This window comes from Melospiza georgiana, chromosome 3, assembly GCF_028018845.1.
Source record: "Melospiza georgiana isolate bMelGeo1 chromosome 3, bMelGeo1.pri, whole genome shotgun sequence".
Lineage (NCBI taxonomy): Eukaryota > Metazoa > Chordata > Aves > Passeriformes > Passerellidae > Melospiza > Melospiza georgiana.
Window position 1 is genome coordinate 66187040 of NC_080432.1, and position 16685 is coordinate 66203724.

The 16685-nt window shown below is 40.9% G+C and overlaps 1 protein-coding gene across 3 annotated transcripts in view; it reads right to left on the reverse strand.

The window, feature by feature from the left end:
• TULP4 (TUB like protein 4) overlaps positions 1–15898 on the reverse strand; it is a 150453-nt gene extending 134555 nt beyond the window's left edge. For 2 of the 3 annotated variants that reach the window (XR_009114240.1, XM_058019965.1), the window contains exon 1: positions 15744–15803. The gene's annotated coding sequence lies outside the window, so the exon portion shown is untranslated. Of the gene's footprint in view, positions 1–15743; positions 15804–15861 lie in introns of those variants that run through there. The other variant, XM_058019966.1, reaches the window with a different exon arrangement.
• Positions 15899–16685: the final 787 nt, after the last annotated feature.

Sequence of the window (16685 nt, forward strand, 5' to 3'; positions counted from 1 at the left end):
TAAGAAATCTCTTAATACTTCTTTCTTGCTCCTATCCATGCAGACTGAGATATTCTACCCTCAGTGTTCTAAGGCAGCTATAAATTATCTGCAAAGCCTATCTAGTCTGTTTAATTATTATGCATATAATTTTTTATTTCTAATGGATAAGTAGGTAGGAGGTAGTATTAACAAGTTTCATGGATGTTTCCCTCCGTTGAAGAGCAGAATGTCAATAAAATAATATCATTTCCAATCCCTACGATTTTGCTTCAGATGCTAATTGTAGTTAAATACTTTATGAAGTCTTGTAATCAATGGCAGCAAAAAAGGCTGGAAAGTTATGTTATGTTGATTAAAGCTTGAGAAGCTAGAGCTCACATCCAAAAAAAAACCAGTTAAATTGATTTTTCAGTTGACTGAAACCAATAACATAGGTTTTTATAAATCCAACTCACAAGCTTTATTTTGCACTTGCATGTTTACCAATTTTCATTTCTGATGAGGAAATCTATCTCACAGAAAGCAATATGAACCATAAAATGAAGCAAGACACTGCTAGATTCTAAACAGACACACTAGAGCAATGCAGAACCGCAGGGATCTGATTACAGACTCTCTCCTGCCAGCCAGTCAGCCTCCCACTGGGATGGGGAGCACATCTGCTGGGATGTTCTGCAATAAAACAGTGCTTCTTATGTAGAGCCTTACAGATGTTGCAGGATTATTCTCCCTCAATGCTTCAACATTTTTTCAAAATTTTTCAGCAGAGCATAGCAAGGCATTTACTGTTTAATAACATTCCCTCATGCAATGTGCTCTGTGATTCTTGGATCTGTTGCTTTCCTTGCAAGAGCCAAAAGCCAAACTACAAAGCAATTGTTCTGGGTTGATAGGGAATGTCCTTTATTGCTGCTTCTCAAAACAGTACCCAGATCAGCAAGAGCTCCAGCAGACAAAAAGCAAACCCAAGCCTATCTCCTGGAAGACCACATGCAGATGCAGAGAAAATAATTTCAACATTTATTGTTTCTCTTGCTCTGAAGCAGAGCTACAAATAACTGACACCTCACCCATTTTCAAATGAAGCTTCTATAATTACATTGCTATGCCCTATGGAAACACTACTGGGTTTCTCATAGCAACCTCCAATGACTCAGAGAGCCCTGCTCTTACCACAAAATTACTAAGAGCACTACATCCATCCTCAGCAGAAGAGCTGGTACGTGACTGGCAGAGACACCACTACCACTGGCAATCCAACAGCTTTATGACATCTTGTCTCTTGAGAAATAAAGTTTTATGGCCAAAGTAGCAGTACATTCCATATACAGTAAGGCAGGATTGCTCCTATAAAATCTCTCACACCCCATGATGCCGTGAATGCACACACTACAGAGTCTTTTTAGCAACTCTGTCACATAGATAGGTACAATTCCTTTCCCAAGGCCTGCAAGACAGCAAACTGTTCAAAGAAGCCTAAACTGTAAAAAGACTTCTTAATCTCTGACACCTGAGTGAGCCACTCCAGTTTCCCTTCCTAGATCCACTTGGCCCCCATCCCTGTTTTCACTGCCAGGTGCCCGTCCAACCTCTCCTTGGGCAGACTCAGTTTCTTACAACACCACAAAATAAATATTTTAAAAAGTGAGAAATATTCTGTGGCTTTAGGGATTTGGATTAAATCACTGATGGGCCAGGTGAGTGCTGGAACTGCAGCTAAGGAGCAGGCACAAGACTGGGGTGCAGGAAGACCTTTCAGAAACAGAAAGATGTTAGCTCAGCTCACAGAAGTTCCATGGATTCCAGCACCATGGAACTTCACCCATGGGACAGAGCTGGAGCAACTTTCTTAATACTGAAGGGAAAAACAGCATTCTTCATAAATGAGAAGGCAAAATTTAACACTACTGGCTTCCAGCCTGTGGTACGACCCCTGAGTGTAGCTCATCTGATGTTTTCCAGTCTATTTCTATCTTGCTTCAAAATATTTGTCCATTTCTAGTCTGCATTCAAAAAATGAATGGTTAAATGGTCCTTCCTTCTGGAATAAGGTTTTCCAAACTGCCATATATGCCCCACTGACACACAATGTATGCACATATAAAACTGCAAGTGCACAAGGTACCCCGAAGTGCTGTAAGCCCCGGGCTAGAACAAGGCTGACAACAGCCCAGAATCTAATGTCTCTCTAATCTCCAACACTGCTGGGGTAACAGAAAAAAAATCCCCCCAAAAAAGTAGTATTTTAAAGAATTGCATTTTAGGATTATCTTCCAAACTCACAATGGTATCAAGCTACTTTCAAAGGAAACTAGAATTCCATTTACAGAAATCCAAGGTTTAGAAGATTTAGAGAATGCCACTAATAAAACTACAATACTAGATGTTTTGGTTTCATATTAATAATGTTTTTAATTGAAAATTAATTTGTTTTTAAACAAAAGGAAGGGCTACCTTTAGCTTCTGACCTGAGGTGATTTTTTAGATGCTGAATCACTACATCAGTAGAAATAGCTAATCTCAACATCAAATTTCTTTTTTTTTTCCATTTTCCAAGAAGAAAACGATCCTTTTCAGTTTCTCCTTGGAAAAAAAACCTGACATAAACTATACTGAAATAAACACAATTTTTCCTCTATGCCTGAAGAAAATCTGTTGCAAGCTGATCTGCTCCTTCAGCAAACTGAAGCCAGTTATTTACCCAGCAATTTCCCTCATTTTAGTGATCTGTGGCACTTTTAAAACCTCAGCAAAAACATTTAAGCAATACATACTCACATAATTTATTATTAAAGCTATTTTAATTCAATTTGACAGCTTTTATGAAAGGCTAAATTTACTACAATAGACTAAGACAAAGAAAGTCCTACTTAAAAATAGTATCTTTTTATATCCATTTTTAGCCACCCTGTAAATGTTCTCTAATGCAGCATAGTAAAAAAAGACTTGGCAATGCTATTGCCATAGGCTCCTCTTCCATTACAGACCCATGGCACTTTCATCACAACACTAAAAGGTCCCAAATCTCAGTTGAAAATACTGAGGATAAATCAAAAAAGCCAAATTCTAAAGTGAATTGCACAAGGTACAGGCACACATCCTCTTCTAACCATTCAGCAGCAAACCTGTGAGAGTCTCTACCAGGTACAGCAGGAGAAGACATATTGAAAGGACAAAGCCAGACTTCAACAAATTTTGTCTGCTTTACAGACAAAATATCTCTTTGGATGTATTAGTTTTATTTATTTAAAGCTTCAGGAAAAAAAAAAGCCTTCATAATTCCAATCTCAACATGCACAAGATTTCAGATGGATGAATATGGCATGAGCAATGCATATATCCTGTCTATAAAAGACATGCTATGCAGAAATTTGTATTTCTACTTCCCCTCATTCAAGGCCACCTACATATGCATATGACAAGAAAAATTGCAATGGTTATCTGCCAAACCCTGCAGTGTCATATGGCAGCAGTGAGCCCATCTCTAGAAGCTGGCTCTAACCTGACAGTGGCTGATGTGCTCCCCTCCAGCTGTGACATCAGGTCAGGACAAGCACTATCCCAGTCATGCAGATGATGGCAGAGCTGGAGGGAATCCCTCTAAGAGGAAAGCAAAGACAAAAGGAGCAAGTTTCCTTCTGGGAAAATGGGATGAATTAAGGAATTTTCATACTGGAAAGAGGCAGGTGGTGCACAAGGTAAAAAGAGCACTAGAGTAACATGTGGAAGTCATGCAGTTTCATTTTGAAGCCATGATGCTAAAGTTCTTGGCCAAAAGGCTCAAATCAAACTTCAGGCATGGTATCAATTACCTTGACTGAGTAAACAGGCCAAGAATCTGTACATACATGTTAGAGCATCATCAGGCATCTAGTACAAGGGATGTTTAATTAGCTAAGCAGGGATGCAGGGTTTGAGGGGAAGGGACGTGCGAGAATCTGTGCCCTTCAGACCAGTAACAGTGTTTGTAAGACACTTTTACACTCAAAAAACTCCCAAAGAAACCCACCATCACCCAAAAACAAACAAACAAAAACCAAAAACAAAATCCCAAGCAAACAAACAAAAACAAAAAACCAAATCCAAACTATATAGAACCAAAGTTGCTGATGTATTTTCATCAGCATGCTAGTGAAACGCTACATTGTTTTACATGAGAAATTACATGTCCATAAAATCCACTATGCAAGACAGTCCTGTCTCCATAAATCAGATACTAAGTTCACATAGGGAGATAGGACTGTTTTATTTAAAAAACAATGTACAGTCAGCAATTAAGCAAAACAGAGGAAAATGCTGAAGAAAAATTTAGGAGGGCAGTGATTTCCTTCATATTATTCTCCGAAAGACTCAACTGATAGAAATATATAATAGGTGTTTGCCTTAAAAAATTATACAGATTGCATGCTCCTAAGAGAAGAGTGTTATCCTCATGCTGGATTCTTTCCAGACATATTTTTGGCTACTACTGTAACCACAAAACACAGCTGGGGGAACAGATTAGGACACACAAAAAAACCTCTCTGACAACCAATACATCTGTCTCAGCCCAAAACCTGTGTACCTTTGTTTCATTTTCATTTCTGCATTACACAAACATGCAATAACAACAACAACAAAACCAGCAGTAGAAAGCAGGAAGAAATCTTTCCAGTTGAACAAGGCCTAGGTTCAGCAAAATATGTCTTTATATTCTCAAGCCATGAACACACCATGATACCCTGCTGATTGTGGGTATCACCACAAAGAGTCAGGGCATTTGACCAAAGGATGTCACTACCCTGTTATACACAACCAATTTCTATGACACAAAGGACCTAACAAGCACTGACAATCAACAATGCTTTTCTAGCTGAGAAAGCAAACTGCAGTGGGGCAGTACTTTCAGGCTTTCCACTGACATCATGCTAAGAAAGAGGCAATTGTCCCAAGGCAGATTTAGACTTATCACCAGCATGAGAGAATGTCTTGTTTATAATCAGTAAAGATTTTGAATCTTGAGGGGAACAAAACAAAAAAAAAAAATTAAACACAGACTAAACAAACCTACTTGAGGAAAACCTGTCCACTTTGTTACTAAATACTAGAAAAATTCTGCAGAAGGTACTGCATGTGAATGAGTGCTAGAGCAAATAATTCACAATTTGAAGTATCTTATTCATTAAGCCTTTGATCCTTAAAATAGTAGAAAGAATGGTCCAAAAACCTCAACATTAGAAGGGAAACTATGGCTTTCAGAGCAGCGTCTATACACCATTTTTTTGTCTAAATACTGTTTTGGCCAGAGTTCTGGGCCTGAAATTTTCTAAAACAGTGAACAAAAGGTCTCTGGCTCTCAGTTCACAGCAAGTGTGCTGCAAAGTGCACTAGAGAACCTAATGCTGCCAAACAAGCTGTGCACTTCTTTGCGTTTCATTTGGTATGGAATCCAGCATTTCCCCCAACTTCTCTCTCCCTGTTATCACCTATTCTACTTTAAAACAGACAGCTTTGAAATATCCTGCAAGAAAAGCTTGAAAGAGAAGACCTGAGTACTATGGTACAGGCCACCTAACAAACATCACAGTCTAGAGAGCAAAAACCTTAACAGTCTCACTTTGAGGATCTGTGCACATTTTCATCCACCTAGCCACAGGAGCCTGTCCTGAAAGAACAACTCAAAAATGCAGAGGGGAAAAAGGAAGACAAATGACAGTGCTATCATCTTCTGATGAATTTAAAACCCTGAGAGATCCCTGAATTTACTCAGTTACTCAAAGAATACAAGTAAATCTGCAAAGGCAAAGAAAAAGTCCCTCAAAAAATAGAAAGAAAAAAGGATAGGTGAACAAGAGATGTGAACAAAGAGAGGTAACAAGTAGCTCAAGGTGAGACACACAGGAAGCTTTGCATCACAACTTGAGAAACATAGTGAAGAAAATCATCAGAGGAGAATGTGATTTTGTTCATTGCATTTTTCATGGCATGTTTCATTTGTTCAGGTGAATTTCTGAACAAACATTTGCACCTACACACCCATAAACCACAAAAAGAAGAGCTCCTTGACTTTTCCTACTCCTCTCTGTGACCTGAGGAATTTTATATTTGCCTCTTTGCCTGGAGTACAATTCTCTTCTTCACAAGGTCTCTGCCTATATCCAGGCACACAAAAACAGCAGGCCTATTAACAGTGGACTGTGTGAGAGCAAGCCTCATACCTGCATCATGAATTTACATCTTACTTCCTCTGAAAACACCACTTTAATATAAGCACCCATCTTCACATATAATCCAAGGACAGTGCTGTGTGGAATTTCAGACTACATAACCCTAATGTTTCACTTTCATCTTAACATTGACATTGATAAATTGTGTTTTGCATATTGTACACTGCACTGTCCAAAAACAAATCTGAGGCATAATAGCTGAGTTAAGTATTAAAGAAAATTGTAACTGGAATTAGCAGTCTGTTCTCCAGAAACAATCCCAAACAGGTAGGCTAAGACTATCCAACAAAAGAGCATCCCTGCTTTATTTGTACTGCTTGAGTAAATACAAACATTGCTAAAGGACTGTGAAAATGAAAACTCCCACAACCTTACATAAATATCTGCAGCCAAAAAGCGTCTCTAGGAATAAAGCTGAACACTCCACAGATATGGTTTCAATTACATAGGGGTGAATAAAATGCACTAACCTTTTCTCACAAATACACCCTTACCAATGAATGAGTGATAAAGACTTGTCACTGCTAACTCCCAAAGCTCCCAACACACAGTACTCTCAGCAATGCTGTGGATCCCGGGATTCACTGTCTGCTACAAACACGTGGAGGAATTTTTCAGTACAAGTGCACTTCAGTGGATATGTTCAAATACATACTCTGTCTGGGTACCTCATCCAGCCATGCACTTTTGCCAGTATTAATAACATTTGGAAGTATTGTAACTTTAGCAGTGTTGTTCTGATGGTTTACAGACATTAAGGGATAAGCCAAGAGCTCACAGTACCAAGAATCAACAAGAACACCAGGAAATAAGGAATTGCATAACTGTACTGATAGTTTCACCTGTCCCACTTCAGGCCCCTCTTTTTCTACAACCTTTTTAGCTTAAGGAGTACCTAGACTAGTCATCTTCAGTTGAATGAACATTTGGCTCTATTCCAACTACACCATGATTTCTTTTAACATGACTCTGATATTTTAAACCCTTTATCCAGTGTCCTTGGAGTGCTCTACTAGTGTCAGTGATTCCAAGAAAAGTAGTAAATAGCATTATTCCCATTATACTGCTAAGTAAAAGACAATATAAACATCTCAAGGCAGTACATAAGCTTTATGGCAGAACTGAGAGAGAAGTACAGGAGTTCTGCCTCCTAGTCTGCTGCTGTAATCATCAACTAGTGAAAAAAAAAAATCAAAATTTAGGTGTTATTTTAGACTAACATAGGATGGCTTTGGTTTTTTCCTAAATTATCATTTCATCAGAACACCCATTTGCATGAGGTTCCAATTGTTTTTTAAGTTGTTGCACTCACATGGCAGCAACCTCCTACAACGTACTTCACCTTCCCAACCACAAGACCCACAAGTAAACAACAAACAAGCTGAGGCAGAACCTCAAACACACCCTTAGGAATTATTGGAATACCTGAGGTTACATGAAGATAAGCATGGCTTCCCGTACAAAAACAATTCTGAAATCTGATCCAGAGGATGCATTTTGATGCAATTTGATTTTTTTAGGAGAATTTTCATTAAAAAAATGCTGACTGTTTCTTGCTTTCCCTGTGCATCCTTGGATGATAAGGATGGACATAATTTCAAATCCAAAGGAGGCAACAAAGTTTTCCTAGTATTTCTGGAGCTTGAACAAGTAATACTATTTTAAAACTGCAAGAGCTTGTTCTGGCATCACAGCACCAGACAATCAAATCACAAATATTTTCTCTCCAAGCCACCAGAAATATTTAAAGCAAACTCCAAAAGGAGAAGGGGAAGACAACTATCCAACCTTTGGAACATAAACTTCCTACGACAGAGGTAAAAGACTTCACTGTTGCATCTCATGGAAATAGGAGACTATCTTTTATGAGATCTTGCAGCATTAATGGTCACTTCTAGCCCAGAACAACCACTATTTATTCAGGTCACCTGCTTTCTGCATTAACAACTGCAAAACAGACCAATATATCACTGAAAATGAAATTGTATTTTAAGAATTTTCTATACATCATCTTCCTCAACTCCCAAGCTACAACATCACTCTCTCTTCAGTGGTCTCTCACTTAAATCCTTGGAAGAAAGAGCAATTTCCAATTCCTTTATTAATAAAATTAAGTACTAGTTTGGGGAGGGGGAGAGATGTCTGTTATTGCCTTCTAATTCATAACAACTAAGGAAACAAAGTCCTTTGTAACTCCTTAAAAGGATTTAAAAGATACCATGCAAAAGCCACAGCAGCCAGACTCTAAAATCCTTTCTTTAAAAAGTCATCGTGCATCCTAGCCATGAGAGCCAATATGGTTATTAAATTCTCATACTGCTTCACTTCACCCCTCTCTGCATCTCCACCATCTCTCTGTTGGTTATTATAATGTTATTATTATAATGTTGGTTATTCATCCATTGGATATGGGTATTTTTTGACAGAATATGTTTTCCTAAAGGACACAGTCAGCAATTTGCTGCTGCAAAGTATATAATACACAGTTCTCATGATAATATGTGGATGACATGTGACTGTACACTTCATCTTTGCTAGTTTACTTATGTCTTCTTTCTATGTTCATGTCCTCTGCAGAAGAGCATACCAGCACCTTTCTAATCAGACTGCAGCATGAAGGCTGAGGTGTTTTCCAGGAGATGCTGCCACTGCACTCACCCAGCAGGAGCCCCTGAGGCCTCTGGATGGAGGGACTAATACTGTACAGGCACACTCCTAGCACAAGTACTGAGCTCAAAATATACTTTTTTTATACAGTATACTTTCCTCAATCTTATTACAGGTCCAGTGAACAGACTTTCAAATTCAAATTCTTTGCAACACTGAGAAATAACTTGTATTGGATTTAATACATGTTCCACAGGGTTATTCTGCTGGTATAAAGGAAGGCAGGACGTCTCCTCAGCGGGCTGGCAAAATCTGGAAAGAATGCACCTCTAAAAGGTCTGCAACACAGAGAAAGAAGACTTAATCCTATGATTTGTATTTGCTTTTAATGGAACCCTATTGCTGCATCAAAGCTTTGGCTGTTGAGAGAAAGAGACTAATTCTTGCTCATAATGCTCTGCTACAATTCACCGTAAGACTTTGTGTAGGTATCTTCAGAAGAACCATGTCCCTTCCCCCACTGGTCTAATCTATTTTTAATCTATTTTGTATCTTCATCTCCACTTTGGAAAAACAACAAATGGTTCCAAACTGCATACCTGTAACATGAGCTGGTTTAATTTTATCTCTTGATCATTCATGCAAGTTAGCAGATTTTCACTGCGTAGATTCCCGTGTCAATATAAAACACAAATGCATTTATTTAATTCTCCCCTAGAATTCAAACACTTTAATTGCTATAGCAAACTGAATTCATAAACACTTACAGGACAATGGACGGTGTAGCCCCATTTTCTGATGAGAAATTAAAAAAGCAGAAATACATGTATGTACGTTCCATAAAGGATCCTCTGCCTTAAGCATCAAACATCATTAAAGATCTTCTAACAAACCCTACCAGATAAGAGAAGGAAACAGAAATCCAAAGCAGGGATAAGTCCACATCAAACTAGAAAAGTCCTCAACGGACTCCAGCCCAATCCAAGCTGGCAAATGCAAATCAAATCCTTCCATTGTTATTTCTTTACAGATTAAGTGAAAGTTCCTTTACTGACCATAGGAAAGAGCTATTTCATTTACACATTGTTCTGTTTCCAAATTATTCAGGAATGTCTTTTCTTTTTTGCATGACTAATGGGACAAATATGCACACGATACCAGTCTTCTACTATGCAACTATAGAAAGGCCAGCTTTTTATGCTTACAGTGTTTCTACAGGCAGAATTCATATACAGTAGATTGGAACCACACAGTCTTTACAAAAACAGAAACATTGTTAAGAGCAAAACTCCTATAAGAATTTCTCAGGTTCCATGTTAAGATGAATGGACTTTACTCAAAGTGAAAAGAACTTTTATGAAGAGTCCTTTCTATATATTTCACAGCAAACAGGAGTTTGCATACAAGGCCTGATATTCCATGTGTTCCACATCAAGCACTCAACTTTATTCACAAAAATTTCTTATCCAATTTTACAAATTGAAAAAAAACAGGGGTTTACATCAAACAAATTAGATGCATGGAAGATTTTAACTCTCAAGCTGGCAAGAGACAAATTAAAAATGTACATGTTAAACTTTTGTCATTCTTTTGCCGCAGGATGCTGCAGATGCTAAAGCAATCAAGGGTTCAAAAAAAGAGATGGCATAAATTCACCACAACTATTAAAACACAAATGATTAAATACCTGCCCACAGAGCCCTAAACTGCACCCTGCTAGAATGCAGTGACACTTCCCTTCAGACACTCAGCTATTTGCACACCCTATCACACTCTGCCCTGGGCATCTGCTATCATTCACTGTTAAAAACAAGATACCAATGCAGAAACACCTCTGGTCTCAGCTGATATGCCATTCATAGGTCCTTATTTTTGTGCCTGGGAAAAAAGAAGGTACAATATCTAAAGCTGGTTCAACACCTACACTGTTCAAGTCCCTCATTTCCAAACACTATGTAGGGCACTTGTATGGCAGCCAGGATATTTATATAGTAACAGTTCTTAATATACTTACATGACTCGTGAGAGCTGGGGAAGACACCACAAGTATGTAACTCTTCCTCCCTCTCCCTTAGCTGAATTCACTCCCCCTTAAAAGTTTTGCTTAACACTTAAAATAGCTTTATGAGTAACATTTTTTCTATTTTTATACAACAGCAACTATTACCCATACCCTCTATGATCTGCAAGACAGGATTTGTGTAAGTCAATCTACCTTCTGTGTATTTTAATCAGATTTTAGATAGGTAGATCTCCAGAGTTGTGGTTCATTTTTAGTTATTTACAACTGAAAGGATTTCATAAAAGTCATCCCACCATTCCAACAGAATAGAGAGGTCTGTTCTTTATAAAGCAGAGACAGCAATAACATTGCTACTAATGCTTGCATGCTCAAAAGACCAAGGTTCCCTTTGTATTAGATACCGCATCCAAAAGAGAATAAAAGTGAGAGTGCTTTCTCCCTCATTTAAGAATTTTGTTAGTTATGGTCTTTCCCCAACTAAGGAGTCTCCTGTGGACTGTGATCCATCACAATCACAGCAGGCAGTCAACCTTTGCTTTTCCCAATAACTTTACTTGCTACTTATCTTCAAAAACACTGCTCTTCTATCATATTCTTGCTATACATGCAGACAGATTCTTTTCTTGCATATTGTGTCCAACATTTATGGCTCCTTTTCGTGTCTTTTGTCTGCTTAAGTGGTGCCAGAGACCCCTAGTAAAGTACTTGTACCCATTCTCTTTAAATGGCTATATGCATGGATTTGGCCACCTTTGAAATGTACTGTTCAAACTAGTGAAACAAGAGATAAACAAGGGTTTTATTTAGAAAACAGTTCAGCTGCTAGATACTTGCTTCACAACAAACATGTCCTGAAAAGAGTGTTTTCAAAGGAGAAGAATCTATTCCATGGCACATACAAAGCAGAGGAGGAACTGATAGGATGGACTGATGTGAGAATTGAGAAATGCTAGATCTTTCTATTCTAATGGGAGAGTCAGCCTTCAAGTGAATGTTTTGCAAAGAGTATTTTGCACTAGACAAGGATGTTGGAGACTACTCCAACCCAGGGCACAGGAAAGTGTATGACTACCAGCTGGGTCTGTTAGCTCCCAAACTATGCAGAAGGCAACAAAGGACCTCCACAGCACACAGCCCAGCTTTCCACTGGGAGGTTCTCCAGACCAGATCTGATCTACTACAGCTTTCAAGGATATGGCACAAAGCACTGTGTAATACTGAGGCCTTGCACGGGTGCGAGCACAAAGTGAAAACTATTGTTGTGAACCACTTAAAAGATACTAAAGTTTTAAATACTGCAAAATTATGTAAACAAAGGCATTAATCAAAAATGACACAATAGAGAAACAATGGATCAAATAATAACAGCATGGATCAAAACAAGAGTCAAACAAAAACAATGAGCACAGCAACAGGCAGTTTCTTGAAACTGGACTTCTCAAAACATTTCCTCTTGGACCTTTTTCCAAATAATCCAAAGCCACACAAATCTTAAGTGAATCTAGATGCAAGTCTGCCAACAATGCATTGTTTCTACAGAGAGCCAATCATAATCACTGACTAAACCTGCCCAACTTCTGACAAGCATTTTATTACAGTAGCTAAGCCTTAAAAGGTTTACAACTTAGATCTAAGTTACAGATCTTCTATAACTTCTTCTACATCTTCTTAGATCTATAGTTATGGCTTCTGTTTCTTGATAGCATTGCACTGTCTAGAAATAGTTTCCATATTATTTGGCATATATGTATAAACACTATACAGTTTTCAACTTATAATCTTTCTATAATCAAATTTACCATACATTTCCTAATCAGTATTTTATCCCTAAATGACAATGGCCTAATATATTATCTTGAATTTTAGAAAAACCAACAGCTTTTTGTTTTATTTTCCAACTATCAACCCATCATAAGACCTCAAGTCCTAAGCAACTATGAAAATGCACTAATAATGTAATTAGTAATAATCAACTGCACATCCCAACTGATAGAGACCATTGGAAAACAACTTAAAGATGTGTACTTCACATCCCTCACATCAGAAGTTGTTCTGCCACCAGATGCAATACGAAAGTGAGACACTGATAGCGACCCTAAAAAATGAAAGGTTCTGTACCATTTCTACCAGCTCTATCACAGTAGAGATGAAGTAAAACACATGAGAGGATGCTGGCCATGTACCTCACTCATTCACACACACACCTTTTTTTATCCTGGTCGATATCAAGAGACACATGGACAAACTCTCTGAGCAGCCAAGCTGCCTGGGAACTGAACTAGAGACATGCACCATTAGTACCTGGATCACCTCAACAGGAACTGTCCTGGAACACTTCCTAACTCATCAATGAATTTAGTCAAGCCTTCAGCAAGGTTTCTTCTGACACCAAGAAGAGAAGTCTGTCCTCCATAAAGCATAGGCTTAGCTCCCAACACTGGCATGGAAGGTATGGTATGAAATTAGGTACCTCAGTCCTCATTAAATGAACAACAGAAACAGAAAGGTGAGTTTGTTGGGGGTTTATTGTATCAAAAAAGAACTAAATCAAAAAGTCTGATTTTATTATTAGACCTTCATATAGAGCTTCTTATAGCAATCACAGCAGACTATGATCTCTTTATGAGCATTAGATAACATAATAATTACCCTAAGAAGAGAATAATTACACTGAATTCTTTTGCAAGATGCTTTGAGACCTACTAATGAAAAGCAATGCTAAAAGCTGCGTATTGTAAGTATGCTTAATAATTTCATAAAACAAGTACAACTTTTTCTAAAGGCTAGCTATAAACAAAACTGATTTTATTTGAAAGTTCAGCTGAATCAATCAATTTTTTGTGATAAAAATGAATCAGCTGCACTACATCAGCTTTCTTGGTGCAAGTTCACAATAGAACCATTTAAATCTATTCATTGCCTTACTGAAGGAAATATAATGAATATTTCAAGCTGTCCACCACAGGCTCAGTATAGTTCAACATGAGTAGGGTTTTCATAGAATAATGAATGTGTAAAGGGTTTTACAATAAACATCTGTTGACTAGGTGAGAAATCAAATCTGTTGTCAGAAGCAGTGACGCAATATACAAAAAAAAAATAAATTGTCTTTCTATGAAAATCATTCATAACAGTTACAGTTGTCAGTTTTCTAAGCTATTTTTAATCTTATAAATAGCTATCTATATATACTATCAACCCACTATCTCCTTTCAGCCCCCAAGAAACTGCTAATGACCTTCTTACAAAATTCCATTGGGGGCGTGGGGGAATATGCAGTTTTTTGAAATAGCTCTACTTTGCCTGACATTCCCACTGCCTGTGAAAAATGAGGCCCACTCGCACAAATGTTCCTTATAAGAGCAATCAGGTTAGGAACTGCTGGCATGAAGCTATTTCTTGAATTAGGATTACAGGATCAAGCTGATAGCTAGCATCCCTGGGGATCACCATGATTTTGCTATTGTGGGAAAATCTGTGATGGTATCCTCAAAATAATTTTACCAGAATTCTTGATGCAATGAGACAACAATTTTAGTCTTTAAGCTTAAGTATAAACAGTTAAATGTTAGTGGTTCATATGATCATCTCCAAAGCTGTCAATTTTGTATTATGACAAAACACTTGCTATTTTGACATACGTCTTACTATACTTCATTTTATTAAACAGATAATTTAAGATCAAAATTTTGCAAATTATTTGTAAAAACAAACATTAAGAAGCATTTTTTTTAATTTACAGTTTTCATAGATAGAAAATATCCATTGCAAATACCCCTTACCCATTCAAAACACAGGATGTTGCTCATGAATCAGTAATCCTTGGACAGGCAAATTTAATCCTGGCAAAATGAAACTACCTATGACAATAATATGAGTGCAATTGTATTTTTTAAAAGATAAACATTTTCTATTAAGAGGCCTTTCTTTAGTTCTTGTTTGAAAAACATGTATATCTAAGCCACGGGCAAAAAAGGACTCTTAAATACAAAAACATCACATTTGACTCAGGCAATCCCTTAACCTCAAATTGCTGGAGGCCTGGCTGGTTTCCCAAAGAATCACAGCACGCTCACCCTGTTGTTATGGTGTTTCCTAAGCATCTGCTATGTGCCACTTGCAGAAGCGGCAATCCAAACAAGACAGACCTTTGATCTCACCCCATACAGCTGTTTTTAATCGCCTGTTCTACTGCCTCAGTCCAATTTAAAGCACCGAACTGGTAAAGGATCCTGCACTTTTTGGGAAGCCTTTCGGGAGCCGAGGTGCTGGAGCACGTTCGCGCACAGACGCTTAGGGAAAGGCACGGCGAGAAGGCACAACACAAAGAACGCGAAGGAGTTGCGCTGCCGAGGCGGCTCCGGGCACACCGCGGGCACGGCTCCGAGCCGCGCGCCCCCCGCCACCCCCAGCCCCGCTGAGGCGGGGGCACGACGGGCACGGAGCGGGAAAGGGAAAAAACGGAAGAAAAAGACAAAAATATTTACAAATGGCAGCGCTACGGGCGGCGCACGGAGAGTCACAGGTGATGCCGGAGCCGGCGCTTCCCTCCCCGCCGCCGCCGCCCGGGGCTCCCGGACCCCCCGGCCGCTCCCGGAGCTCCGGGGGAGGAAGGGCGGCACCACCCCTGCCCCACGGCCCGGAGCCGCAGGTGCACGGGTAGGACGGGGGCTCCGGGCGCCTCCCGCCCGCCTTCCCGGGGCTCATCCCGGCCGGTGCCCGCCGGGCGCGGGGGAGCCGCGGCGGGAAGGACGCGGCACACGGCGGACGCGCACGTCCCGGCGGCGCAGCGGGACCCCCCACCCGCAGGGAGCGGGACCGCCCTGCCGGCGGCCGGCGCCCACCGGAACAAAAGGAAAACAGCCCCGGAGCCGCCCGCGGCCCCACATAGCGCCGGCCCATCCCGCCCCACCTCCCGCACTCACCTCGGCGCGGCAGCGGCGGCGGAGCGGGCGGCGGCCCCTCGCGCCCGCGGGCTCCCTCCCTCCCGCTCCCTGTTCCCCTCCCTCCTTCCCTGCCCGCCCTCCCGGCTCCGTCTCTCACCGCTCCCGGAGCGGCGGCGGCGGCGGCTGGGCCCGGCTCCCCCGCCACGTGACCCCGCCACGTGACCGCCGCCCTGCCCCGGCCCGGCTCCGCCCCCGCCGCCCGCTCGGCCGCGCCGGGATGGGCCGGGATGGGCCCCGCCGGGAGCCGGGATGGGCCGGGATGGGCCCCGCCGGGAGCCGGGATGGGCCCCGCCGGGAGCGGGGCTGCTCCGCAAGCCCGGACCCCGGGACCCGGCCGGGCCACGGCCACGGCGGGCACACACCGCAGCGCGGCGTGGGAACAGCTCGTCTGACGGGGGAAAATATCCCTGTGCCCCCCCAGCCCCTCACCGCCCGCTGAAACCACAATAGCGGGCGTGATGTGCCATCAAAGCGCTGAGAGCGGGCTTGCCCCTCCTGCCTTCAGGGCTGAGAAGGAGGAGAGTAAGTGGGTGCCAATATCTGGGGCACCGAGCCCCATCGTGTACTTCGCACTCCTCCCCGCAGGAATAACAAGCGCGGTATTCCTGCATTTTTGACTCGCACCAAACACAGCGAGCGAAAATTAACTGTGCTGACCAATGTTCCGTGCTAAGCGTAACCTTTGGTCCCAGAAAATAATGCTTACAGTAATGGGTCACGGGGGTGTCTTGTCGGAGAGAGTGCCTTTATCCTTCAAACTTGGAAATTCGGGATACAGTCCAGAGATAGCAGTACTACAAGACCTGGGGGAGCCTCGGTAAAAGCAAACTGTGATGCTGTGCTCTGCTATCACATTCAATGCACATTCACTTTCTTCAGAAAGGAATGACAAAATGCCTGAACATGAAAGGTGTGAAGCAC